The sequence below is a fragment of the Phasianus colchicus genome, chromosome 11, assembly GCF_987193195.1.
Source record: "Phasianus colchicus chromosome 11, bPhaCol1.hap1.1, whole genome shotgun sequence".
In the NCBI taxonomy this organism is placed as follows: Eukaryota; Metazoa; Chordata; class Aves; order Galliformes; family Phasianidae; genus Phasianus; species Phasianus colchicus.
The window spans coordinates 14,594,909-14,621,063 of record NC_143446.1 but is presented as its reverse complement, the minus strand read 5'-3'; the positions used below and the strand labels follow the sequence as shown (position 1 = coordinate 14,621,063).

Sequence of the window (26,155 nt, the reverse complement as noted above, 5' to 3'; positions counted from 1 at the left end):
TGGCAAATGGCTCGAGAAGTGGGGACTGGCCTGGGGCTGCATATCTCTGATACGTGTGGTGATGGGAAAGGCTGAGAGCACTGTCTTGGGGTATGATTTGACTGGGACGGACTGAAACATATTCCCTAGTTGTTTGCTTTGCTGCAGCCAGGATGCTGTAACGTGCATTTTTATGAGGCATTTTATCCAGAAGTGCTTTTTCTCTCGAGGACTCTTTAAGTTGATTTTCCACATCAATTTATTTTTATAATTGCATCATGTTTACTGATTCTGGCTCATGAATTTCTAACATCTGAATGTTGTATCTGCAAGGCAGCCAGGCTTTCTGTGGAGATTGCATTTCGTAAGTACAGAGCAGAGAAACAGATACAGTCAATTAATTAGCTCACACTTAGCATCAGTAACAAAGTGAGTCAGAGGGTGTTTCCACCGGGCTGTACCCCACTCAGGGCTTTGCCACAGGCAGCTCCTTGCTTTATTTCCATCAGCAGCAAGTCTGGTTGCACAGGGGATGTTCTCTGAATGTGGGAAGCAGGTGTGACGTTTTAATACACCTCGACATGTGGTGCTGCTTCCTCACACCACCCCGTGCTGCTCTCCCTTCACTTGGCATCTTGTCTGCACGAGAGCTTGCTCTGGCTGTAGACAGCTGCAGTGATTTTGTTATGCTAGCAAGCAGCCACCAGGTACATTGCTCTTTCAAAAGGCATTGCCTTCCTCTTAATGGGAAGTATAAATAAACATAGGGAAAAAAACAACTGCTGAAATGTTTATTAAACAAGCTAGTAGTAACACAGGTGAATGGGGAAAGGTTGGGACTCATTAGTGATATAAACAAGGATGAGCCAGGATTTGAATTAGTTTCTCTTATGGATTTGTCGCTGGCACCGAACTTGTATCAGCTGCTTGCTCAGCCATTTGGGAGTGCCATTTAACTTAGGAATGCTCATTTCCATCACCGGAGCAGTGATGGGCTGTACAAACTGACATTCCCCAACGGTGTGTCCCAGTACTTCAGCCATCGTCTCACCGACTCCTGCAGGCTCCATCTGACTCTGCGACAAAACAGTGCCGCAAAGCAAAAAGCCCTCCCAGCTTTGCCATAATCTGTCATTTCTCCTCAGAAATATGTGGCTTTCTTGAACCGGTTGGGACTTGCAGAAAATTGCTTTGCGCCTTTAGATGACTTGTGATCATTAGATTGCGATGTGCCACGGAGTGTTATGGCGTGTGGTGCTCAGGGATATCCCCCCAGCTTATCCCCCTTGATGGCCTTGCGTTGAGCTTTCCCACATCTCTCAGATTTTCTAGCAAAAGATGAGTGCAGAGCTTCCTGGGCCTCAGCGCAGGCGTTGCACTCTGTGCCTCCTGCTAATAAATGGTATTTACATAAGTAAGAGGTTGGAATATTGCTCGCAGCCCTTGTTTGGTGTAGAGTAGCTCTCGAGCGATAAACTGTTTATGTCTAAGAGGTAAATGATGTTTAAATGAAAGGGATGAGCACATAGCTGAGGTTGGTGAACAGATGCAAGCAATGGAGCAGAAGTCAAATATTCGATTTGCAAGGAGTAAAATCATTTTCTGTCCCTGTTCCTTCCCCAGCTCAGCACCCAGTGGGACGTGCGCTAACGTTCACCCGTGCTGAACATTTCCTTACATTGCTGGCAAGCAGGACGTTTTTCAACAGCTTTGTGAACAATATGTCAATGGCAACTAAACAACTTTTTAATAACGTTTACAGAGGGGTGGAGAACAGCATTTTTCTCCCAATATCAGCTTCTCCAAAACACAAGTGCCGGTTTGTTCTGTGATACTCTGCTAATGTGATTTATTACCAGCCTCATCGTTTTATGGCCTTTGTAAATGATTTTTGATTAATTCCGAGAGTTTGTTTGGTGGCTTTCAAATGGTAAAGGAAAGAGCCAAGCTTGGCAGCTTGATAGCTTGACGTATTTATTGAGATCTGTGTACACTGATTATCACCCCCTCCAGCTCTGAAATGGTTTTGTTTACTCTGAATAGAGGTTTATGCACTGCACATGGAAGTACTATAAAAATTAAAACAACTTACATTTGTTTTCCTTGCTGTCTGAGCTCCAGCCTTGCAATCTGTCCCAGCCACCCAGCAGGCTGGGAGAAGAATTTAACAGGGCAGAAGCAAGATATGGCCATTCTTGCTTAAAGTAGCCTCTTCTGAGGTAAAAAGACTTATTCTTCACTAATAAAATACCCTAAACTCAAGTTACATGCATGAGATACACAAATTAAAGCAGTGCTGTTATAGAGTGTTCTTGGAAAAACGTGACCACTTTGTATGTGTGGTATATATTCTTTTTGTTTTATTTAAAAAGAGAGCTTTTTGCAATCTCTGTTTATGAGTGGTCCCATCTGGAAACCATTCCATCAGACGTGCATCCTACACAATAGATCAGTATTTTGCTGCTTAATATCAGTCTGGCTCCCCTGAGCATACAGTATATCCAGGCACTGGATGTATTTCTTATCATCTATATTGCTTCATTAATACTGCACATACTGACCTTGTATCTGTGCAGTCGCTTTTGTGTGGTTGCTGTCATCTCTTGTAGCCAAACAAAAGTGCGTGCCAAGTAACCGAGGTCACAAATCTGGGCACACAGATGCTTATGGGGCTGTTAACCACCATCGGCCAATTAAACGTGGCCTCCATTCTCTAACCCCGTGACCTGACAGATTGCTGGAGGATTTTTTTTTATTTATTTTTAATGTTGTTGTTTTTTGTTGTTGGTTTTTTTGTTTTTTTTTTTTAAATCAATGTAAGTCTCATGTTGGAAAGAGTGAAGAAAAATGTTCTCAGATCGTGTCTCCGTGGCTGGAGTTAGCTTTGCCAGGCTCTGCCAATGTTGCACTTTGGAGGCATCTGGATGGGAACTGTGGGCTTTATCTGATGCCCTTATCTCAGCCAGCAGCTTTTTTGCATCCATGATGCTGAGCTGATTTAAATGACCCTCAAACAATTCTCCTGAATGTGGGAATGCCTTTTTTTTTTTTTTTTTTTTTTCAGCCATAATGTAAATGGTAACGTTGTCCTCTGGAAGTGGATAGGAAAACATGGGTCACTTCCAATATGGATGAATGCATAACGGAACTCTCCCCCTTCTGCTTAAAGGAGAAGAAAAAGAAAAAATGAGGGAAAAGAAGGAAAAAAAAAAAAACAATGCAGAAAGCCATTGGACCCACCAAGCCCTGCCATGGGCCATGCACAAGTGAGGAGGATAGCAAGGAAGCTTGACCTTGCTGAAACCCAGCAGGATTTGTTACTTCAGTGAAGAAGCATGCAAGCCTTTCCTTGTGTCTGTCTGGGAAGAGTTATGCACAACCAAGGAACCATAGAAACAACAAGTAATAACGGCGGCACTAAATGGCTTGCTCTAATCAAAAGCAGGCTGTTGTGGTTTATATTTGAGCACTGTCATTACAAGAAACTCTGTAATGAAAATTATTTTTCTTTTCACATGCATCAAACAGATTCCCTGTATTAACATTAACAACCTTCCATGGAGCCCAAGGTATTTACAAATTGGACAGTGCTGCTTCCATCTTTCAGGAAGATTTTCAGTTCCTATTTAAATCACCCGAGGCAGTTGTGCTAGGCAGATTGAAAACATGAGCTACGTGGAAAATAATGTGCATAAGCTTTGCTGTCAATGAGTATTTGTAGTTCTGAAGAGACCCAGAGCATTGCCCTGTGTTCAGATTTGACTTACTGAGCTGCATTTGTGATGTCGAATGTTCGGAGCATCTGAAAAGATAAAGATGGGGCATCCTTCTGCAGGTGGCAACTGAGGCTGAGTTTTCCTCATTTGATGAAACCCTCAAGGCCTTATTGTAAGCAACTCTGGATTTTGATATGTGATAACTGGGTTTATGCATAGAGTGGGACTCTTCCTAGTGGAAATGCAAGTTGCCAGAAGTACAGTGGTTAATCTTTCTTTTTTTTTTCTTTAGAGAAAATGTATCTCAAAGGCCTGTGTTGATGTTCTTTCTAGCCCAGAATAGGCAAGTCTGCTTTGGGATAAGCTGAAATGCTTTTTCAACCTCATTTTTAAGAACTGGTGAAAACATTCTGCTAATCACTGCCATGGCATTAATTTCGTTTGCAAACAAAAGGCATGTTTACAGTGGATAGAATCTATCCTTAATTGCTTGACAAGAAAAGCATGACTGTGAACTTGCAGGGGAGTTACACACACTTCTGTCATTACAGTGGGGCTGCCATCACTTAACTGGGTTTTTGCTTCCATGTCCAGTGGCTACTCAGAAGCAAACTGCTTGCCAGCCTCAACCTCATGTCTCATAGATGTGTTAGCAGGGATTACAATGCTTGCATGTGGTTATTCCAACAGATAGTCACACCTACCTGGTGTGGTACGTGTGCTGGGGAGATGATGCTCAAGGCTGGGGCATGAGGTCAATAGCTAGCAACTCTGAAAAAGTTACAATTTTTTTTCATATATTTTAAAAAATAAAATTAGTTATGATGGTGTGATATGTTGCAGTGAACAAGCAGTGCTGTGAAGAGAGAGCCCTGTTTGGGAGAGATCACAATGACTGGACCTTTGGTGCTGAGGGCTTGGAGGAAGCCTTCAGATGGGACAGGCAGTGAGGTTTTGGTTGTGCCTGGGGACAGCCAGCCCTGCTAAACACAGCAAGGAATTGGGCTGGGGAAAAGGTAGCGCCCTGGAGAAATGCTTCCTTGTTTCTCCGGACAGGTATAATGGGATAATCCAGATTGATTTGCTGTGGGTTAAAGCACCAGGATTATTTCCTTTGCCAGAGTGCTTAGCATGCAGAGAGCATGTGGTGTCCTCCAATAAAGCACAGCCATGAGTGTTTAAGGGAGCGTTACAAGTATTTTAATGATGTTTTCCCCAGGTGTGTTTATCCATTTCCTCCTTTTGTTGTGTCTGATGGGCTTGTAAAAGCACGGTGAATCAGTGAAGCTATACGTGAGCAGTGTGGGGCTGTCTAACAGGGAAGTTTCCAGAAATGAAATAGCGAGGCCAATTCCTGATTCTCTGGTTCCAGTTACAGTTTTGCATCTCAGCCAGTTAAGCTCTGTGATCACTCTGAGGAGGGAGCAGGGTCCCAGGTTGGGTTAATGAGCACAGGGACTTGGTGTCTATCCCTCAGGGTCTGTTTCTCTGGTGAGCATCCCACGTGAGAGAAGGGGATGCATCTTCATAATGTTTTGTTGGTGCATCCAAAGTTTTGGGGCTTTTTTTTGCTTTTTGCTGTTTCTCAGCCCCCCTTAACTCAAAAGGAATCATTCCACTTGATTGTTTTCCAGAAAACAATCCAGTCAGCTGGGTGATATCTCATCTGTTCGGTCAACACCCTGGGTGAACACATCTGTAAAATATAGTACGTGTTTAAACTAGAAATGAAAAATTCTCCTTTTCAGGTCTTAATTCAATATTTAGTATTTGAGAGTTCAGAGTGCTTTTGGAAGACATGCCTAGTGGCAGCTTTCATTCTCTTTTGGCACCTAGATGTTAATTAGGGCTGAACCAAGCAGCGCTGCTGAGGAGCCCATTGTCCCCACCCATGAATGCATATGGGGATAAAGGAGTGCTTTGGCTGGGGCAAGCACACGCTCTCACTGTTTGTGCGAGTTCACATCCATCCCTTTGAAACTGATGCACAAATCCACATGTCACCATGCTGCATTCTCAATGTATTTAGCATGTGTGCCACGGGAGCAATTGAATCACAGAGTAATTCAGAGCAGCACAACTACTTTTGGTTCAACTTTATCCTCATCGTTGTCCTTATTGTCTGTGATCTCGACTTGGGACACCAATCTTGCTGTTGGACACACGATGGCTGTTTTGTTGAGGTTGCTGTTTGCACATTTGTTTGTGGTGCTGCCGTTTTGGGCAATAACAAAAACATTGAATTTCCTTTTTTATAATACTGGTTTTCTGCTGTGCATGTTTATGGTGCCTTGGAAGTAAAGTATACTTTTGCACATTATATTTTACATGGTGGAGAAGTGGTCCAAGAATATTTGGTGTTACCAAGTTGTTTTTTAATGGGAAACATCTCTGCAGATACAGACTTGAATTTTCATTGCATGCTTATTAACTACCAGTTGTGTGCTCAGTTAAGCAGATGCATCCACACCCACTTCCTCCAGTTGGTGTTCAATAGGATGATTTATTTGTTTGCAAGACCTGTGGGATTTCAGTAAGCTGAATTTGCAATGATAAGCAAGGAATTATAATTTTTGCACAGGTTTGTGTGTGCTGCTGTTAAGGTACAGGAATTACTGTTTTTTTAGGTGCAACCTGGGCTATTACACACTTGTTCATGACAATGTGGTGTTGCAGTAGAGTTCTTCCACCTCATCCTGTAGCGTGCACAATTGCCTCTGCAGTCAGTGCATCAAACCCTCAGGGCATAGGGCTGGACCAAAGGATCTTGCAAGATCCTTTTGTTTTTTTTTATGATTAGTTGTTTGAAATAGTGACTTTATATCTTGTGTGCACATAGTTTTGCAACAGGCTACTAGTTTAATACCAGTTCTTGATCTTGAGAAGAGTTTTGCGAGGTGGTAAGCATTCATCAGAGAATTACTATTCAACTCTGTGGTTGTTCAAAGTTCACATGAGCTGCTGGTGTTGAATCTCCCTGATAGCTATTGCAGAAACCTTTCTCCACAGCAACCATTATAGCAGGGAATATCTCAGCAGTGACCAGATCCGTCCTGCCTGGTTCTGAAAGACATAGATCAGAGACCCTACTGCACACGTGGTGGGATTGCCAGTGGGTGGCATGAAGTCAATCTTGCATGGTATCATTGTTTTCGTGCCCATACCAGAGCCCTGTGAGCCATTCTGAGCCCAGGTGTGTGCAATCCTTTTGAAATGCGTAGAGTTGTGATACATTAATCATAAGCCATGAAAACCCAGTGTTTTCTTACACTGACCTTATGCACCATAGCTTTTGTTGAGTATTGAAAGTCAACAGTGTGACTTACAGTTCAGCTGTTGATAAAGATGCCCAGCACTTTTAGCAGAGGCTGCAGTAATTTGTTTTGAATGTCAATCTCACTTCGCGTGGTTTGATAAACATCCTTAGTCTATCATGTCTTTCTCAGTCTCGCTCTCTCTCTGTTTCCTGGAGCGGTAATGGATTGTAGAAACCTTAATAGGCAAATTCAGACTGATCCATCAAATAACGGAGCTGAAAGGCGTCGTGTCGTTCTCTCGCTCAGCAAACAGACGTGGGATATTAGGACTGTGAGTCGCAGACCTGTGTGAATTTAATGGGCAGGTTCTCGTGATTCCCAGGGCCTTTGCCTAGAGCTGTAAAATAAATTATCCTCCGTAATTTTAATATTTCATGAAATCTTGCAAAGTGATGGCATTCCGGGTAGATTAATACAAAAGCAATAAAATTCACATGTGCCATATGTTATACGAGCACCAAATGGGATGCCTGGGATTCTTAACATCAGTATCATTTTAACGTTGGCATTAACAGTGATTAATGATGTACTCATCCCTAGTAAGAACCTCGATAACGTGAGTGCTGTTACTTCACTGTGCATTTGCTTCATGCCAATAAACTGATTATTTGGCTAGATTTATGAAGGACAGGGAGAGAAAACACCTGTGCCTTGGAAAGGCTGTTCTGTGCAGCACAGTCCTTCTGGCTGCAGTGGAGCTCAGTCACCCGTGGCAATTAGTCCTATCTGACTTGAAAAGTCCCCTGAAACCTGGCTCCTGAGTGTTTAATAGGATGTGGATGGTGCTGCTTTACCTCCATAACTCTGCAGGGACACACAGTCATGACTGAATCGAGCAGAAACACAAGAAAGTGAAATGTCAGGGAGGCTCAGAGTTCCTGCAGCAGGAGACTGTGGGAGCAGTTGTCAGTGCTATGATAGTGAGTTTATAAGAAGTGTAACTGTTTGGCTATTCTGCATGTGTGGTGTTTGCTGGCGTGGTCAAGCTGTAGAAGGTCTCCAGGCCACCAGAACCAGGTCAGTGTTGTGCTCCCTGTCTCACCTCCATGCACTAATGTCTAATTCAATCTGTTAAATAGCCGGGCTCAATTACGCCAGGTTCATGCTTGGTGCAGACGTGAGCTCTTTGACAATGCTCACTTCCACACTAATGAGCCGTCTTGGGTTTCTGCATTAATTCCATCTGTCCTGCTTTCTCTTCTCACACCGGCCTCCCCAGGCGCCTCTCATTTAAGCAGCCCTGTTTAAAAGTAGCAGCTGAAACGTGAGTGCAGTGATCCTCCCTTAGTCCTGTTCCAGGTGTGAGTCCTTGCACCCAGCCTGCTCTACCCGGTGCTCTTTGTAAGCCAACAACACTAAAAACAACTTCTCTTTTGATCTTCCTCCGGAATCTGGGAAAACACCTTTAAAAAAGCATCGAAGCCAGTTGATTTGTATCATTTTTATTTTTTTGTCACTGGCATCAACGCTGCACTGTGCCTTGGTGTTTTGCTGTATCCTCCACAGCCGTTATGTCTTTTCCTTCCCTTGGGTCCCTCCTTCAGCCTATTGCACCCGAGCTGCTTTCTCTCTTTCACCCCGGCTGCTTTTTGGGACACGAGGTGACGGGGACATTTTGATTAGAGTTCACTGCTAATCGGGAGATCGTTCTGCAGCTCGCTGGAAGGTTTTAAAAATTCATCCCCTTTGTGCTGGGTCTTACTCTGATGACAGAGCACAAAACTGTATTTTTCTTCCTGTGTTTTCCTGGTGTTAACATTCTAGCCCGTGCTCTTTGTGAGGGGTAAACAGAGTTCACTTGTTAAATATTCAGTTCTCAGTGTTTTAGGCTGCCGCTTTTGCTTCAAAACAGAACCACAAAGAAATGCAAATGTATGTATTACTCAGAAAAGAGAAGATTAGTTGGCAACCTACTTGTGTTCTTGTAGGAAGAATCACAGAGGACATGAGTCTTTAGCCCCGTGCACAGCATTTGTTCTCTTTGTTCCATTTGTTCAAAACGAAAAACAACTGAAATGTATGGGGGCTGCTAGCAGCCATCGTCCTTCCCCAGCACCCTTAGCTCTGGGTCTTCTGCTGGTGTCTTTGCAACGTGCCTATGCCCACCTGGGAGGGCACCCTTGGGTTAATTCTGAGCATCCTTCCTCCCTTAGCAGAACGAGCACTAGCAGGGTTTTGTTTCTAATGTCATTTGGCCAGTGCAGGGAAAGTGATGGCAGAAAAACCATTTGTCAGTGACAGCGTGATTAATTTCTTCTTAAGGGAAGGAAAGAGTTGGGTATTTTTTTTTCCCAGCATTGCCTAAAGATGGACTGACAGTAAAGAACCCGTGATTAATTGCACCAAAAGACATATAATAGACACCTTTTCTTGGCATGATAAGCGTTTTGTCTGACTTTGCTGTTATCTAGTTGGCTCAATGCAGAAAAATAATCTCCGAGACTGCTGTAAGGGATGTTAACTGCATTTTCCTTATTATAGATTGATCTTTGATATCTGCTTTTCTTTGAGCTATTTTATTCCCACAAGTGATACAAACCCTCTGCCATTTTCTATATATTGTGTTTAAGTAGCTCAATACATTTTGGAGCCTGTATGAGGACATTTAATAAAGACTTGATGATTGCCTTATTCCGAAGGTTATATAATGTGAAAAATTATATGTTGTTTTAATAACTGAATATATCTATGCTCTCAATTTCAGATAAAACAATATTTTTCTAATAAGGCTGAGAAATGATACCTTTTTTTTGTTCATTTGTGTCGTCTAGAGTATGAATATTTTTCCATCTGTGGTTTCCAGTAAAATGGATTTTCAATCTCTCTGAAATTTCTGCTGAAGTCCAAGCAATATTTGCTTAAAAGTAATCAGGAATTACCCAAATCTCTGTTCAAAGCAGCAGTGACCTTACCAGTGGTGAGCAATAATTGGATTATTTTCAGAGATGTAGGAAGATTCACTGTAATAACAAAGAAGAAATACCAAGTGATAACACCACTTGTCTGCAGCACTGTAAGCCACAGCACTTTCCATAGGATAGTTTAATAGCTTAGCATATTATGAATACTGAATAAGAAAGGCTTGGGGAATACACACTGCCTTGCAGTTGGGGGTGATGCAGTTTCATTGGGCTTGTTGGTAGATTCTTATTATTTAAATGCATTTACTGGGACACCTCTATAGGGGCAGGATGCAGAGCATCCCTGCACCATCAGGGTGAGCAAACACACAGCCTAAATGCCGTAGCCTGGCGGCAGTAGGTATGGTCCTGTCTGGATGGGTGCTACCACCACACCTTTTGCAGCCCATGGGGGACTGTAGCCCCACTTACTGCCCTGGGGTGCAGGACGGAGCTGGTGGGATTTCTCCTTAAGAGGCTGAGCTGCTGTGAAGACAAATTGGAAGCCATTTGGAAGAGCAAATCCATAACAGCACGCTGTCGGGCGAGCCTGATTGCCTCGCGCTCTGGTTTTAATTGCAGTGAGTTATGTGGCTCTGCACGACGGGGTGCCAAGCCTCTTGGCTGAAACTTGTGTAATTCACGTGTTTACACAAAAGCCAAGTAAATGTTAAGCTTCCTACAGACTTCAATATACACGAGCTCTAGTTTCTGTTCAGTTTTAGAGGCAGGTGGAGGAAAGGCAGAGCGTGTGTCTGCCTATGTGTGAGCTGCATGAGTTAAAAGATACAAAAAAAAAAAAAAAGAAAAGAAAAGCATGACTGCTTTCCTTTTAGCAGGCTCTGCAGTGACCTGTCAGGTTCCCCTTCCCAAAACAGAATTCTGTGTAATTCAGGTTTATTAAGAGATGCTCGAGGGCTCTTGTGAATTTTTGCTTGTTGACCACTAAAAAGAGGCTTTGCCATCGAGGTTCCCAGTGTGCTTTGAAGTTCTCCCATGATGCTTCTAATTACTGCAAGCAAGCTTTCTACAGCACAGCCTGCCATGTCATTTAGCCCACTGCTGCTATCCAGATGGGACCCTGCCAGCTGTGGCCATGGCCACCATGTCAGGCACGTGGATCAGGCTTAGGTCTTGACCCTTAGTAGTGTTCAAGTGCTGGGATGTGACCTTGGTTCCAGCATCAGTTCCAACTGTGTCACATGCCATCTCTCTTGACTTCTTATTGACCTGAGAAGAACTGAAAGTTGGGACCCTGCCCAGCAGCTGAGCCCTTGTTCTGTATCTGTAGGACACTGGTGGGGCCAGGATGGCTTTGAGATAGCGCAGCCAACTGGGCTCTTTGGGAATTTGTGTTCAGATAATTCCCTGGGCATGCTGAAGCCTTGAGAGCTGTATACCTGAATGTAATTTTATTTTTAGAAAGCATATTAGGGAGCATAAAGACCTCATTAACATGCCAACTGCAACCCTTACTGTTGGAGAGTCTTTAATTGTCTCCATTCTCTGTGCAGAGCCACTTGTAGTGGAGGTTTTAACTGGGAAATGCGAGGAAAAAAGTGTTTGTGTGACTGGAAACCATGTGGACCTTGAAGTAGAAAGCCAAGTGCTTCTTTTGAAGCATCCCTGCAAGATTATCCCAAAAAGCATCCAAATATTCAAGTAATTCCCAGTGTTACGCCTTTCCTTTACAGAGGATAACCAGCTCCTCTGAGTGCCTTCAGAAGAGGCAAATTTTTGCCTTTTTTAAGTCTATATCTGGGCAAAAAATAAGTAAACATGTTTAAAAGGCAGTCCGAGCTCCCATTTAAGCAGGTGGATCTGGAAGCAGAGAAATAAGAGAATTGCCCCCAAAAAACAGCCAGTGCTTACAGCATGGGGAACACTGAGCCAAGGATTTGTGCCTTAGCTGTCGGGAGGACATCTAACCTCCTCACTGCTGCTGTGTCAAAAAGAATGTATAAAAAATAAAAGAAGTAGGTAAAAGAGAGAGAGGAAGGGAAGGGAAAGAGGATTTATGTTTGTCTGGGACTGGTTTTCTAAGGAGCTCTGATTATTCAGCAGCAGTGGAAAAAAAAAAAAGCTGAAGAAGATGTAAATAATCTTCAGGATTATGCTAAAGCCAGGCTTCAGTCATTTTTACTGGAAAAATGCATGAGGCCTGTCCGTTTAATAACCATCAACAAGAATTTCTCTAGGGCTTATTGTATTTTCATGAAAAGGATCAGTTGTCTTTAAGAGAAATGGTAATTCTGGTATCTACAAATACCCTTTGGAAAGCGTGTTCCAGGTTGGTACACTTCTTTGATTGGGCTTTTTTGTCTCGTTTTCTTTTTATGATAGTATCTTACGTTCACATCCACAGTTAGACAGTAAAATGATCAAAAGCAAAGAGTGGTTTATCATGGAAAGGCAAACCCCAGCTGCACGCCATGGTGCGGGCTGTATCGAGATAAAAACACGACGTGATTTTTAGCTGTTGCTGTGTTTCTATTTGGTGCCAAAGATTCTCAAGTGATTTTGCAGAGCGTGGATACAGTGCAGCCAGGGCTTCCAAAAAATCTGCAATATCTTGAAATCTATGCAGGATCTTATCCTGCTGGGCTTAATTTTAGACTATAGAGTTTATCATTCAAGGAGGAGAAATGGGTTTGCAGTGTGCTGTATTTAATCAAATGCAGCAAAAATCTGTTGCAGACATCGTTCATCTTTGTGAGCCAATATTTGTTTCCATTTTAGCTATAGAAAAACCCTGCTCCAGCTCAATAGGCTTCTTCATTGTGCAGGTCTGGTCTCACTGGGATTATTGCCCTGGGCAGGTGCAGGCTGGCTGGTGGGGCAGGGCAGTTTTGTTTTGTTTTGTTTTTAATAGGGTTGCAATACTGAGAACTGTATTCAGTTGCTGTGAGAATGCCAAGGGCTCAGGGTTTGGGGATGGGAAAGTACATGCTGTTCTCGTGTTGGTTTCTGAAGGATGAGATACATCCTGAGACCCTGAGCCATTATGTTTCCAGGAATGAGAGGGTTTCAGGTGCATGCTTTTCTTGGAGAGCAATGAGAGGTGATGGGAGCTGGATGATGTGTATCCACCATATATTGTGATAATGGACTGGGCTGTGAGCATCTCTTCTGCATGGGTCATGCCAAAGCCTAAGCTGTGGGTAGCAGAGTGATTGCAACTAGAAAACATTTTATGATTTAATGAAGACTTCTACAAAACAGTATGATTTCACCAAGCTGGACCTCGTGTAGCAGGGCCCATGGCAATGTGTATGAAGAGCCACCAGCCCAGTGCAGTTTCAGCCCCTACAGTAGCTGCTAGAGCAGCCAGGGTCCTTGCTGACAGAACTGTGGGGCTGGCAGGTAGAAAATCCAACCCTCGTGTATGGTGTTAATGAAACACCCAGCTTTGTACCCAGAGTCCTTTGTGTGGTGGAGCTGTTTGGATTTATCACTGCATGAAGCTCAGCAACACAGGACTTGTGTTGCTTGGGGAAGAATTCCAGTAATGGCCACAAATGGACCTCTCCTGTATCACATTTCCAGCAGCCTTTAATTCAAGAAACAGTTTCTGTCACTCTGAGTTCTGCCACAGGCAGAGAAATGGCTGATGGAGAAACAAGCGACGAGCCCTGAGCTGTGGGGAGGGGTGGTTGGATTCTTCTTAATTTGATGCATTAAAAAACATAATCTCCTGATTCTGTTCTGAGCGCCGTCGCTGCCTCATATCTGCGTGTCCTACAGCAGTGAGTTCTCCAGCTTCGCACGAGCCTGGAGCGATGTCTTGTGAGCCAAAAAAATAAAAAGCAAGGCAAGGAGGGGGCAGGGAGGGATGTGATGCCAAGTGGAACAGCTCAGTCTTACCCACCCCGGAGAGAAATCATTCGGATGCTGAAAGAGACAGGCTCCGTTGCGCAGATTAATGTGCAGTGTTTGGAAGCAGCCAGGAACATTTTATCCGCTTGTGACGAGGTGGGAAGGAGCTGGGCAGTTCATCTCTGCAGAAGCCATTCCTTTCCCTAAGAGGGCATTTAGAGAAAAAAAAAAAAAGAGTACAGAGGTCTCTGGGAGCGCTCAGGCACTTTAATTGGCTGAATAGAGCACTTTTTGGTTGGGATTAATATGGATATTCCTTAATAACCTGTCACCTTGTCAGGAGTGTCAGGGTCAGGATTGCAAGGCTGCTTGCAGCTGAAGTTCTCGCCTTTCCTTCTGGTTTTTATTATTACAATAGCTCCTGTTATTGCATATTCAGAGGCATGGGAAGATGGTGTGGTGTTAGTTTTTGCTTTTCTTTCCTTGCAAGTAGTGAGGGAGCCAGAAAGATGCACCAGATCAGTTTTTAGAGAAAGGCTGCTCTGAAAAGATGAATGCTTTGGTTTTCTGGGACTGGGGGGACCCCAGCACTGCCCACACCACTCCAGACCAGACCAGCACCTGATGGTTGGAGCTCTGGATGCACACAGCATAAACATGGGAGCACAAAGTCAAATCCTGGACAGAACACGAAGAAAACAAGTGACTTAGCAGCACTCAAGATGGCTTCAAAGGTCCTGAGCCCATAAGCATTGTTACAAGTATTTTGCCACTGCTCTCACTGCCTTTCATCTCCCAGTGGCCACCAGGCAGAGACGCCTGTAGGGAGCAGGCCGCTCCTTTGTGCCGTTGTTGGGGGTTAATTTGTTTTTCATCCTTTTCCGCCCTTTTCTCAGCATCCTTCCCCTCCCTGCAGTTTCAGCGCAGCCCCAGCAGCCCACCTCCTCAATCAGTGCACATCATTTCCACAAGCCTTCCTGGGAGCGGTATGGATGCGCTCTGAAGGTTTCTCCAGCTTTGCCCTCCTGAAGCAATTACCTCCGCTCTTGGATAACCACCACCTCGCCTGCCCCAGGAGAGCTGTCTGCAGAACCAGGGGAGCTGAAGCCTTCCCTGCTCCCTAAACGCTGTTAGACAACGAGCTGATAAAGTTTCAGCGAGGAATTTGCTCCTATAATTACTCTCTTTTATCCATAGATAATTTTGATAGAGTTGCTCTTGCAGACCCCACTGTCATCAAAGCTCTGCGAGCTGCCCTGTTAATTGTAGTGGGAATTAATGGGAATTACAGGTGCTGTGAGCCTGGCTCTGAGGGAGCAGCACCAAGGGGAACGCAGAACTGGAGCTGTGCTGTGCTGCCCTTTAGGCTGCTGGTAAAGCAGTTCTGGGTAAAAGTGGGTGTGGAGGAGGTAGGTTTGAGCATAATCACAAGATTAAGAGCTAATTGCAGGGAGTGTGAGCGCACGTGCATCTTCATTGCGTACATGCTGTAATTAGCAAAGACTTTCAGATTAACAAGGGGGAACAGGGCCACTACTCACAGCCTTTGTGGTGGCTGTCATCAGAAGTGCTGGGATGAGGCCGTCTCTTGATGGTGCTCCTGTGGTGTAAATTGATTTATCACCCTTGATGGGAAGTGAGATGGAATCAAAGCATCCCTGCTGCTGCCTGACACCACCTGAGGTCCGGGCTGTCTCCAGGTATTATCAAACAGCCATAGGCACAGCACAGAGCACTTCCTCCAAGTTATCTTTGCAGAGAAGTTTACTTAAAGATGCTGTCTAGCCTGTGGAGATGAAAAGAGTAATGTGTCTTACCTGTACAGAAGACCCATAAAGTCTTTAAATATGAGAGTCACATAGAGACTTAGAAGTCCTTAGAAGTTTGTTAAGGATAATGCAGCACATTGCTTTTAAATGCTCTTGTCTTATCTGTGTGTTCAAAATGCACACCCAGACTGTGGTTTGAAGCAAAGGGCAGTGATTAGACAGTGCTGTAAATAAAGAGCATGTTCCTGGGAAGGAGAGAAAGATAATGCAGAATGAGGCACTTTTTTAACAATGAATGGAAGATGAACAGCACTTAATCAGTTCCATGTGTGTATGTCAGGGTGTTTTAAAGTCTGTTTTGGACTCATCTGGTATGGAGGAGGGGCAGTTTCTCTGCAGTGTTTGCAAGCAAACAGTTTGCACGTTGGTAAACACAATGAGGTCCTGCTGCTGAGTGCTTTGCAGGCTCTGTTGCTGCCTGGATACAAACCGTACCCCAGATCACCGATGTGATTGCAAAGCAGGGAGTGAAAGCCCCAGATGCAGGGAGGATATATGCTTAGGAAAAGGGAAGCACCTTTCATAAATTGTGAATGTCTCATTGGGCCCTTTGGAATAGGATTTAAGAGCAGGAGAGAGAACATTTGCAATGCTGCTGCCCATGTCTCTGGCTAGGCAGCCCTAACGTGGTGGTTTGTTATGGGGATGCTCCCTGCTGTCTCTCATGGCAAGGTGCTACCGCTCACCTGCCAGAAGCAAAGCAATAAGGAAAGCTCAGACTTGTAGTACAGGGGTGGGGAAAGCCTATTTTGGGTCGGCTGTCAGTCAGCTTGACACTAATTGGTTGCAGTAAGTAATCGTTCTCCATGTAAATTAGACTCCAATTTCCTCTGTAGTCTGTCTGCTGTGTGGGCTTTGGGCTCTAATGAGGTTCTCACGTGGGGAACCTGGTTTGTAGCTGCTTTTGTTCCTAGAGATCCAGCCCAGCCCTCCCCACTGGGGGGGCTCTTTGGTCCCTCTCCTGGGCGGGATGGCTCGGGGCTCCCTGTGTTGCCCAGTCCAAAATAATAACTTTGGTTTAATGCATGTTTGGATTATTTCTAACTTTAAAACTTGCAAAGGGACTTATTAGACATACAATTGGAATATCCCTCAGAAATGTTCCCTCCCGATGGCTGGGAGCCCTGTTTGCTTCCCCATGAATGGAGCCCATTCAGCCCTAACTCCTGCCACGGCCGTGGAGCTGCCTGCACCTGGCCCTGCAGCCATACACCTGGAGCACACAACTCTGGGCCCCTCTGTTAGAACGTAACCACGCACGCTTGCAAAGCTCACCCAGATGCTGGTTTGCGTCTTGGAGCCGCTCCAGCACTGCGTATCTGTAACGAAGCACAGAAATCTGCATTTGCACAAGGGGCTGTTACCCAAGGCCAGCCATTGTTTGCAGATGGGTAAATGCCCTGTTCATAGGGCAGCTCTGGGGCTGTTGCTATGAGGGATGGCCAGATCTGTGTGCTGGGTCTCGACAGTTAACGTCTGCTGGAAAGGAGAACCATATGTGTGTACTAGGCAGGCTGCTCTTTGCCAGGAGTGCTTAGTGATTCAGCAGTTAGCTTTGTGAAATTTGGTGCAACTTCAGGAACTGTGCACTCACCGCTTCTCTAAGCCCTCTCCTTACACAGTGCAGTCATGCCCAAAATGTGTCGGTGTATGGTTGGACACTGTGATACGTACTGCTTTTATTGGCCTTAGCAAGGCTACGTGCAGAGAGGGGCTGGTGGTTGGCTTTCTGCAGGAAGATAGAGGTTTCTTAGAAGTGGGTAAGGGAGAAAGGGGTGAAGCAAACTGAGCGTGGGTTTTTTATTGCTTCTCTTTCTGTGCTTTGCACACAGGCAAGGTAAATGTGCTCAGACCGCTAGTCAAAACCGTGAGGGATGCTGGCTCCACCGAGAGCTAAATTTGGGTAAAGGGACAGGATTGGATTAAGGCTTACAATTTTCACCAATAAGCTAAAAACGGCGGTGGGCGTCACTCTGCGAGCTGGGGAAGCAGCCGCGAGCTCCAACTCCCCAGATGACCTCCGGCAGCCGAAGGCACAGCGGCTGCAGCAGGATGCAGCCCGGCCCTGGCACCAACCTCAGCGCCGAGCTCAGCCCCAGCTCTTGCCTACCCCTGCGCCATACCTGGGGGGCTTTCGGCATGTGACCTGCGTGCCTGTTTAGCCCAGTAAGTAATCACCCTCAATTTACAGCATATGAAAGTGTAAGCTCTTTTAGTGCTGTACAAATGTTTGCATTGGGAAATGATTTTCTTTCCAGCTCGGGTTTCCACCCGCGCTGTGCTACCCGCCGCGTTCAGTGCTCACTGCCCCTGTGGTGTTGGGGCAGCGTGGGGCTGGAACTTGGACTTATGGGCATCATACAGCTTTTAGGGGCTCTGCTGTCCCAGCTTCTGAACCTCTGCTGCTTTCATACTCTGCCTAAAAAATCTGAAGTGAGGAACCCTGCAGGAGCCTGGAGCTTATCTTCAGTGCTCGCTCTCCAGACATGGTGTGTGTCTTCTCAGCTGCTGCAGGGATTTGTGTGGCATGACAAAATGTGAATTCAGAACCTTTGGCAGCTGTGTTTAATAGAGAGGAAAGGGATATTTTTAACTTTTGGATGTTGCTTTTTTTTTTCTTTTTTTTCTTTCCCCTGAGTTATTGTAAATTCTGGAGAAAATGTCCAATTTATTTGAGGCAAAACAAAGGTTTCTTTTAAGTGAAACAAAGGCTTCAAAGTCCTTAATCAAGCTTTCTGGATTCAATTGCTTTCAAATGCTTTTGGAATTAAGCAGAGAGGAAGCTGCATTTTACAACTCGGCCGTTCAGTGACAAATTATGTGTTTGGTTGGAAAAAAGGATTCCTACATGGGAGGAGCAGGAATCTGCACTGAGCTGCTTGTTTACCTCTGTTTGTGTTTGTTTAAGCAGTGCAAATGATCTGTGTGCCTCCCTCTGGAAGCAGATGTTTCTATCCATGCATCTGGTGGGGCAGTTGGAGGGACAGGCAGGGTGCTGGTGTGCACGCATACAGACCCAACACCCATTGCATTGGGTGGGAGCCTTAAAATATTTGGGTGGCAGAACGTGGGAGTGTGGGGCTGTTGGGGGAAAGCTGCTGAATGAGCCTGGGTGGTGACAAACGTAGATTTCTAGTTCTGTGTGTTGTAGGAGAAAGTAGCTCTCAATGGGAATAAATGTAGAATGGATGGATGCAGGGAGCCAATGTGTTGCCACATCCCCTGGAGGAGCACAGCACGTCCCATGAGCAGCCATAAAGATGCCAAAAGAGAGAAATGCCCATGGCCCAACCTTCTTTTAGAAGCTGCTTCCCCCTCATCGGGCAGACACAAGGCTGCATCCCACAGCAGGACTGCGCTTGTTCGTGGGGCAAATTCCTTTGGAAGTGTGAATCATTGAGTTGGGATTTTTGCGGTGGAGGCTGGGAGATGATTAAATGTTCTGTCTGCAGGAAATTACCAGGAGATTTCAGTATTTTCCTGAATCAGCCTCAGATGGTGTGCAGCTTTTGGTTAATACAAGCGAGCAGTGTTACGTGGAAGTCCCTGGGCTCGGCTGCTGGCAGGGCTGGACCCAATGAGTTCCTTGCAGCTCTGTTGTGAGAGTGTATTTGTGCTCTGGTACCATTTAAATAATGGCAGCAGCATGCTGATTCCTCTAATGATCTTGATTAAATTATCGGTTATTTCCTTAATTAGTTACTTGATCTACTTGCACCTCAAATTAGTCTGTTCACATAAAGAAAGAAAGAATGAAAAGAAATCTCCCTCTTTTTCACTTCTTAAGTGTTTTCCTTGCCAAAAGGCAGCTGCTATCTCATTTGGGTGCTGCTGGCTCAGGGCTGGTTTGCTTGGACCCCCCCATAAAGCCTCTTATTTTGGGGTCCTTTGATGGCCTTTCCAATAGCACTGAGGCTGGTGACCTGGAAGCCCTCCAACCATCTCAGGCCGGTGATGGACATGGTGCCAATCTTCTCTGGTGTGACATTGAGAGATGGGCATCCGTGCTCCCCAGGGGCTTGCTGCTCTGGCAAGTGGCAATTTAAAAAGTGATGGTGTAGGTGTGTGTCTGTTCCTGTGTTACTCAGACAGAGGGGTATGTAGAAGTGGACTTCTTGAATGCACTGTTTCCATGTATTAACAATGAAAAATATTTGTAGCAGAGGAGTTGGCACAGGTTCCTTGCTGCACAGGAGGTTTTGGGTGTGCACACTGTGCAGCCAGGATGTGCAGTCGTCTTTGGGAAAGCTCACATACTGGAGCACAAGGGAGAGTGTCTTGGGGAGCCCCTCTTGCCCCCATATCTTAGAATAGAGAGACTCTGTGTGTACACTTTGGGGACTCCTTGTGATACACATAGAGTGGCTCATGCTTCAGACAGCCGATTTGTTTTTGCTTTTGTACTCTTAATCACTCTTAATGACATTCACTCTTAATGACATTCCCCTTGTTAGCCTTATCTTCACACCTCCTTGATGCAGAACTTGCTGAAACAAAGATTGCATAAGGAGGCTGTATACATTGGAGAGATATAAGTTGGGACTCTCCCAGCTAAAACAGAATGCTGGCCCTCCGGTTAAATTTTACTGTCGATGGCAAGAAACTCTGTATTTGGGATGAATTACCTAGAGCTTAAACATACACAAACGTTATTCCTTGGAGTTTTCTATATTTTTAGCAGTGTGGCATAAATTTGGGCTGTATGACTCTCCTCTGCTAGCAGACCTTCCCATGCCTTTATGATTGCTGGCACCCTGCGCGTGGCACCCAGCTGGGGCAGCTCTCTGCATGGATGGGGTCTGCACATCCAAAAGTGTGCAGAATGGTTGGTGGGAAGTATTCCAAAGTACCAATTGCAGTGGCTTGGAAGGCAGAAAATACCCTAATAGTTTTGTCTTGATTCCTAAATGGTTGTCCTGACTCTGGAGGTGGTGAGCTCTCACGGTCCACTGTATCCTAAGATGCTGGAGTGTGGCCAAGTGTTGCAAGCCAGAGGGTGATGGTGATGCTTCTGGGAGAGGATGGGGCAATCCCGTCCCTCCCTGTGTCCATCCTGGATTGTTTGCTTAGCCACAGCCGAATAATGGATGTGCTCTCAGGCTTCAGATGTGGGAATAGCAGCCCAGCCCGTGTTTTGTGTGTAGGTGGCAGAACAGAGCTGGCCATGGCAGTGGTTCCCAGGTGTGGCTGTATCCAGGCACTATGGGCTGTGTGCCTCATTGGGGTTGGAACCTCCACATGCAATTAAGAAAGCCAAGGGATGGCAATATCAGACAAGTAAATGCAGTCAAAAAGAAACTGTGGTGCTGGCTTGTTCCCTCTGCCTTTATCTACGTGTCCTGAGAAGCAGCAGGGATTGAATACTTGCTTCAAAAGAGCTGGATTTTTCTTGATGTTCCCCTGAGGTTTGTGTTTGGGTTCTATCCTGTTAGTGTTTGGTTTCTGTGCTGACATTTCTAACTCATTGCAAAGATAAAAACAAAAGAAAGATGGGCTTTGATAATGAGGGGTCTGTTTAGCCAGGGGAGGACTCACAAGAAAATGTGCATTGAATATTCATGGAGCTGTATCCATTAACATTTCCACTGTGCTGGCCCTGGGCAGAGCAGGAAAGCTGTCAAGAAGTGGAGCTGCTGTGTTATGCAGCAGAGGGAAGGTGAGGGCTCTCACCTTATTGCAGGCTCCATTCCTGGATCTGGACTTGCAGCAGCAAACAGTATTTCCACAGTTTCACTTAGAGTCCTGAAAATGCTCACGGTAAATATTTCAGGCCTGATTTCTCTGCCTGGCATTAATTCATCTCCACGCCTGTGTGAGTGCGGGTGGCTGACACCAGTCCCCTGATTCACAGGCAGGCAATTAGAGAGATAAGCCGAAGTGACTTCATGTGTCTCCTTTTTAGATTGCTCAACTTGGAGTTGCTTTAAAGGGATGGGATTAGCGGAGATTGAGCCCTCAGCTGCTGCCTGGGGCTTGTGTCCAACATCAGCTGTAGGTATCAAGTCAGGGAGTGCATTGTTCATCACGTGAACTTGTGCCAGGAGGATTAGAACTGATGATAAAATGGCATTAACAGTTGCTTCATTAATGGGGTAGAAGGTATCAAATTATTCTGGTAGCATCAATCTAAAATATTTTCTGTATTTTGTAAGCAATGCTACTTAATTGATTGAGATACATTTGCTTACTGGCTGTTGCATCCTCAGCTACAAGGATGATGGCAGTAAGTGAAAAGTCTGAAGCCATGGCTGTTTGGTAGATTTAGATGAGGTGGGGTGTTGTGTCAAGTTCTAGGATACCTTTTTCTAGACTGTACTACTTGCCAATGTCTGTCATATTTGGGGATTGGAGTGGAAGCCTTGTGTGCATGACGCTGGCCACGTCCCTTTCATGCTGGCCATCTGCTGCAGGCTCTCTGCATGGAAGGGAAAAGTGCCTCAGAGCATCATGAGACAAACTTGGTATTCTATCTGCAAATGTAAAAGTGATATATGCAAATATAAGAGAAATACCTGCTTTACCTGGGTGCCTTTTTATAATCTTATCTTAACTAATGAGCTAATAGATTCAGTGTGGATGTCTCTGGGGTCCATTTACATCCTTCAAAGGCCCATTAATTTCCACAGGCGTCAGTGTTCTCAGGCCCTTTGCTTTACCAGAAATGAACTTCTCTGCTCCCAGTCACAGTAACACTAGCACAAATTGTGTGGCTTGTTGCATCGCATGGCACTGAGCATTGCTCACTGCACACCACTGTTGTGTCACACTTTGTCACTTTGCATGAGCCAAGGCATTGCTGCATGCTGCATGCATAGGTTTGATTAATGTAAGCTGGTTGTTAACCTTTGTTAACAGGGAAGGCAGCAGCTCAGAGATGCTCAGGCTCCTGGTGAACCCCATCACTTGTGAGAGTGGGAAATGATCAAAGTCACAGCAAATGGCTTTTTTGCTCTTCTTGTTACCTTGGTGTGACGCTTGTCAGGGGAGTACAGATGTGTTTCTTTGCACTGGTAAATTAAAGAAAGCCTTGTTCTGGCTTCTCGTGGCATGGTTTTAACCCTTCAGCATGGTGTTTGTTGACATCCTGGTCCCAGCAGTTCACCGCCTGTTTGCAATTACTGCTGAGCCCTTCAGCCCGGCCTCACCCAGAGCTTGTTTCACAGAGGGGTTAAATTTCCTCAATGGTAAACATTTTCTGCTTTTGGAGCTTGTCATTATTTGTTTTCTCAATGCTCTTATTTTCTGAAGCACTGTAGAACCCACACTGTGGGAATCAGCCCCTTGCATGATGAATGTAGAGCTCACACTTCCAAACATCTTCACATCAAGCACGTTATCAGTGTCTAACAGCCACTAAAAATCAGTGGGAGCTCAGTGCTTAACTCCTGCCAAAATATCCGTTAGGGCCCATGCAGCCTACTGCTCCCATTGCCCATCTCTGTAGAGAAGGAGAGAATGGAGCAGTCCTCCCCAGGACTGCGTTCACAATGTGCCAAGGGGTCTTGGAAGCTGCCTGGGTCTAAACCACAATGTACTTTGCTCATTAGGACCCATGGCTTTCACATAAGCATCCTTGCCACCCCACTGTTTGCTGCATTTGTGATCCAGTAATGCCCTCAAACTGATAAGGGGTTGGGTGGTGGAGCAGCATGAGTAAGGTGAATCATTCTCTTCTATCAGAGTCCATATTCAGGACCATCCTTTTATTTGCTCATGTGAAGAGGCTGCAGAGCAGGGTGGCTGCTTTCCCCACCTCTTACCTGGAAGGAAAATTTTAATAAAGTCAGAACTTCAAAGCAGAGGTGCTCAAAGCACAGCAAGTGTCAGAATGCTCCTCATCCTCAGGTTTGTGCTACATGGAGCAGACGCTCGCTGGGGGTAAGGCAGCTGTTGAGCAGTGATTGCTGCTTATTACACTAATTATAACAGTCTCGCCAGTATTGTGAGCTCCCCTTCTCCTTCCCCATCTGTCTGCTTGGCCATCCATAGCTGCTCATCTTTGAGATAAGGACTGTCTTTCAGGAGGATGCGTTTGGAGTGCTCAGTGCTGCAGGGAGCCCAGCTGCCCTCCCCTCTGCCTCCCCATGCTGATACAGAGGGATCATCATGGTTTACACATAAAAGAAATTTGAGGCACTGAGCTGGTTTCTGTGGGCTTATTTCAGAGCCAGGTGAGATGTTGTTTGGGTCATAGTGCCCCCCATCTCCTCTGTGCCATGACAGCTTGGGGGAGCAAAGCATTTTGATCCCCACTTTTGAACTCAAAATTGGCTTCAAAATATCAGCTGTTCTTTTGTTGTAAGGAAACAATGCAAATTACAGGCTCAACAAAAAGTCATCCCAGCTCCTCTGGATTCCCAACCTGGTTTTTATTTTGTGGGGGGGGTTATTCACTGTCACACAGCTCTCACTTTGAAGAGCAGCCCGTTCTGAACCATGGAACAATGAGACTTGCTAAGTCTCTAGCAGCATTAATTGCTTCTAAAAGACTGATGTATTTAGTCTGCTAATGTTTAGCAAACGTATTTGTTTTGCCCCTTTGAAGATAATGCTTTATACAGCACAGTTTGAAGGGAAAAAAAAAAAAAAAAAAAAAAAGAAGGAATGGCTGTGGCTTTCAGCCTGTTGTACAAGTAAGTAATGGCTGGTAGAAGCAACTGCAGTTGATATTGCTGTTGTCCCCCATTAAAAAGTGACTGGGTGCCCTCAGCCCTCCTGGTGCCACTGATAGGCCATGCTGTAAGTGCCATGAGCTGGTGTTGTCGTGCTGGTGTGGTGACACTGGTGTCATGCTCATGCTCTTCCTTGGGTGGGATGCAACCATGCAACTCCCCAGCTGGGGACAGCCATAAGCTGTGCCTTGTTGTTGTTGTGACAGCATCACCTCCTTGCAAGGTGGTCAACCCTGACCCGATACAGTCTTAATCCTTCCCTTGGAGTCCTGCTCGTTTGGCAGCTGGCTTAGTTGCATTTCCCTGTAGATTGCGATAAGATAAAAGCTGGGCCATGTCTTACAATAAGGGAAACCAGTTTAGGAGATGACAGGTTATAGGAGGGAGGGGTTGGGGCTTCTCAACCGCAGCTGCCTTTGATGGGGGCTGTGATTGATTCCGCACCGTGCTGACCTTTTCATGATGGGCTGAGCAGCTCTAATGATCTTGATGGGGCTGGCGATTTGGATATTGTACTTGATGTATAAGGCTTGACATGGCAGTGAGAAATGGGACTGGGAGATGACTGACAGGCTTGTTCTGTTTAGGATGCTGAGGGCACAGGCTGCTTTCCAGTGATTTCTTTCAGTGAGAATGTTTTTGCTGGATTATGTTGTAGCAGAGAAGTTTTGCTGTTAAGTATCTGCCTGTATACAGCATCTATGCTGTTAAAAATGATAAGGATGTAGTAACTTATGATAAGGATGTAGTAACTTGGAGGACAAAAGGTTTACCATTAAAAAAGCTGTTAGAATTTTATACTTAAATTAATGAATATTTAGTGAATTGACTGTACCCTGATTTTAATGCTTGGGCTCCTCAGGCAAATAAAACAACAGAATAGTTTGCACCCATTATTTTTTTGGAACTCAACAGTATAAAATATCAAATCTTGGAGATCTTGCAGGCAGCATTAAAAACCTTTTAACTTCCATGAGTTGAGCTCTGTATAAATCACACCCTGGCTGGCATATCTCATGGGTGCTTGTGGCAAGAGTAATGAATTTCATGGTTTGTTATGAGTTACTAAAACCAATACAAACACAGAAAACCCACTGTAATCTCAGCATATCATTCAAGGAAGCAATTTCTAAGTATGAACAAATGTCAAGCTATGATAACAAATTGTTGTTCCTAATTAAAAGGAAGAATAGCAAACAACTACTGTCATATGTATCCGATGCCAAGTGGTCTCAGGGACGTGTGGTGTCCATCAGGACAGTCAGGATGCAAATCTTGTGATATCCTAAAATGCATTGATCTGATCTGTGCACTTCACGTCTGTGATCCTGAAGAGTCTGTGTTGGTGAAACTAAATTGAGCTAAATTTTGTATAATTTTATTATTATTATTTTAAATTTAATCACAGAATCACAAAATCACCGAGGTTGGAAAGGACCTCTAAGATCACCCAGTCCACCTATCACAATGTCAAGGTTAGATGAAGAGTAGAAGCCTTATAATGAGTGGAGTTTGGGGTGGGCCAAACCAATGCCCCACAGCCCATCTGCCCTCCCAAGATGGTATTGTATCACTCAGGTCTGCTTCACACTCTTGAGTAGGAAACAAAAACCCATTTTGCTAGCTTTCTTCCCACTGAGTGATTGGCTGTGACCCATCTCCCTGCATTTGGAATGGCACTTGGAAATGTGCTGCTTTTGCAGGACTCTGCAAAGACTCACATCTGGCCACCGAGCACAGGGACAGCTGAACGTGGGAGAAAAAAACACTGGGGGTTTGCACAGCTTTTGGAGGCAGCAGGTAAAAGCTCCTTCCTGTGCATGGCACAGAGAGAAGCTCTGTGAGCAGACACATTAAACCCTCAGGGCATAACCAGTGACCTGAAACACCCGATCAGACAGGTTTGAAGCAAAAAAATAAAATAAA

General features: G+C 45.0%; 1 protein-coding gene across 2 annotated transcripts in view; it reads left to right on the top strand.

Annotated features, from left to right (window-relative positions):
- Positions 1-26,155, top strand: part of PRICKLE2 (prickle planar cell polarity protein 2) — an 89,116-nt gene that overhangs the window by 23,274 nt on the left and 39,687 nt on the right. The window contains exon 1 of one of the 2 annotated variants that reach the window (XM_031606217.2): positions 16,898-17,723. The exons of the other annotated variant lie outside the window; for it this stretch is intronic. The gene's annotated coding sequence lies outside the window, so the exon portion shown is untranslated. Of the gene's footprint in view, positions 1-16,897; positions 17,724-26,155 lie in introns of those variants that run through there. 2 annotated transcript variants of the gene reach the window in all.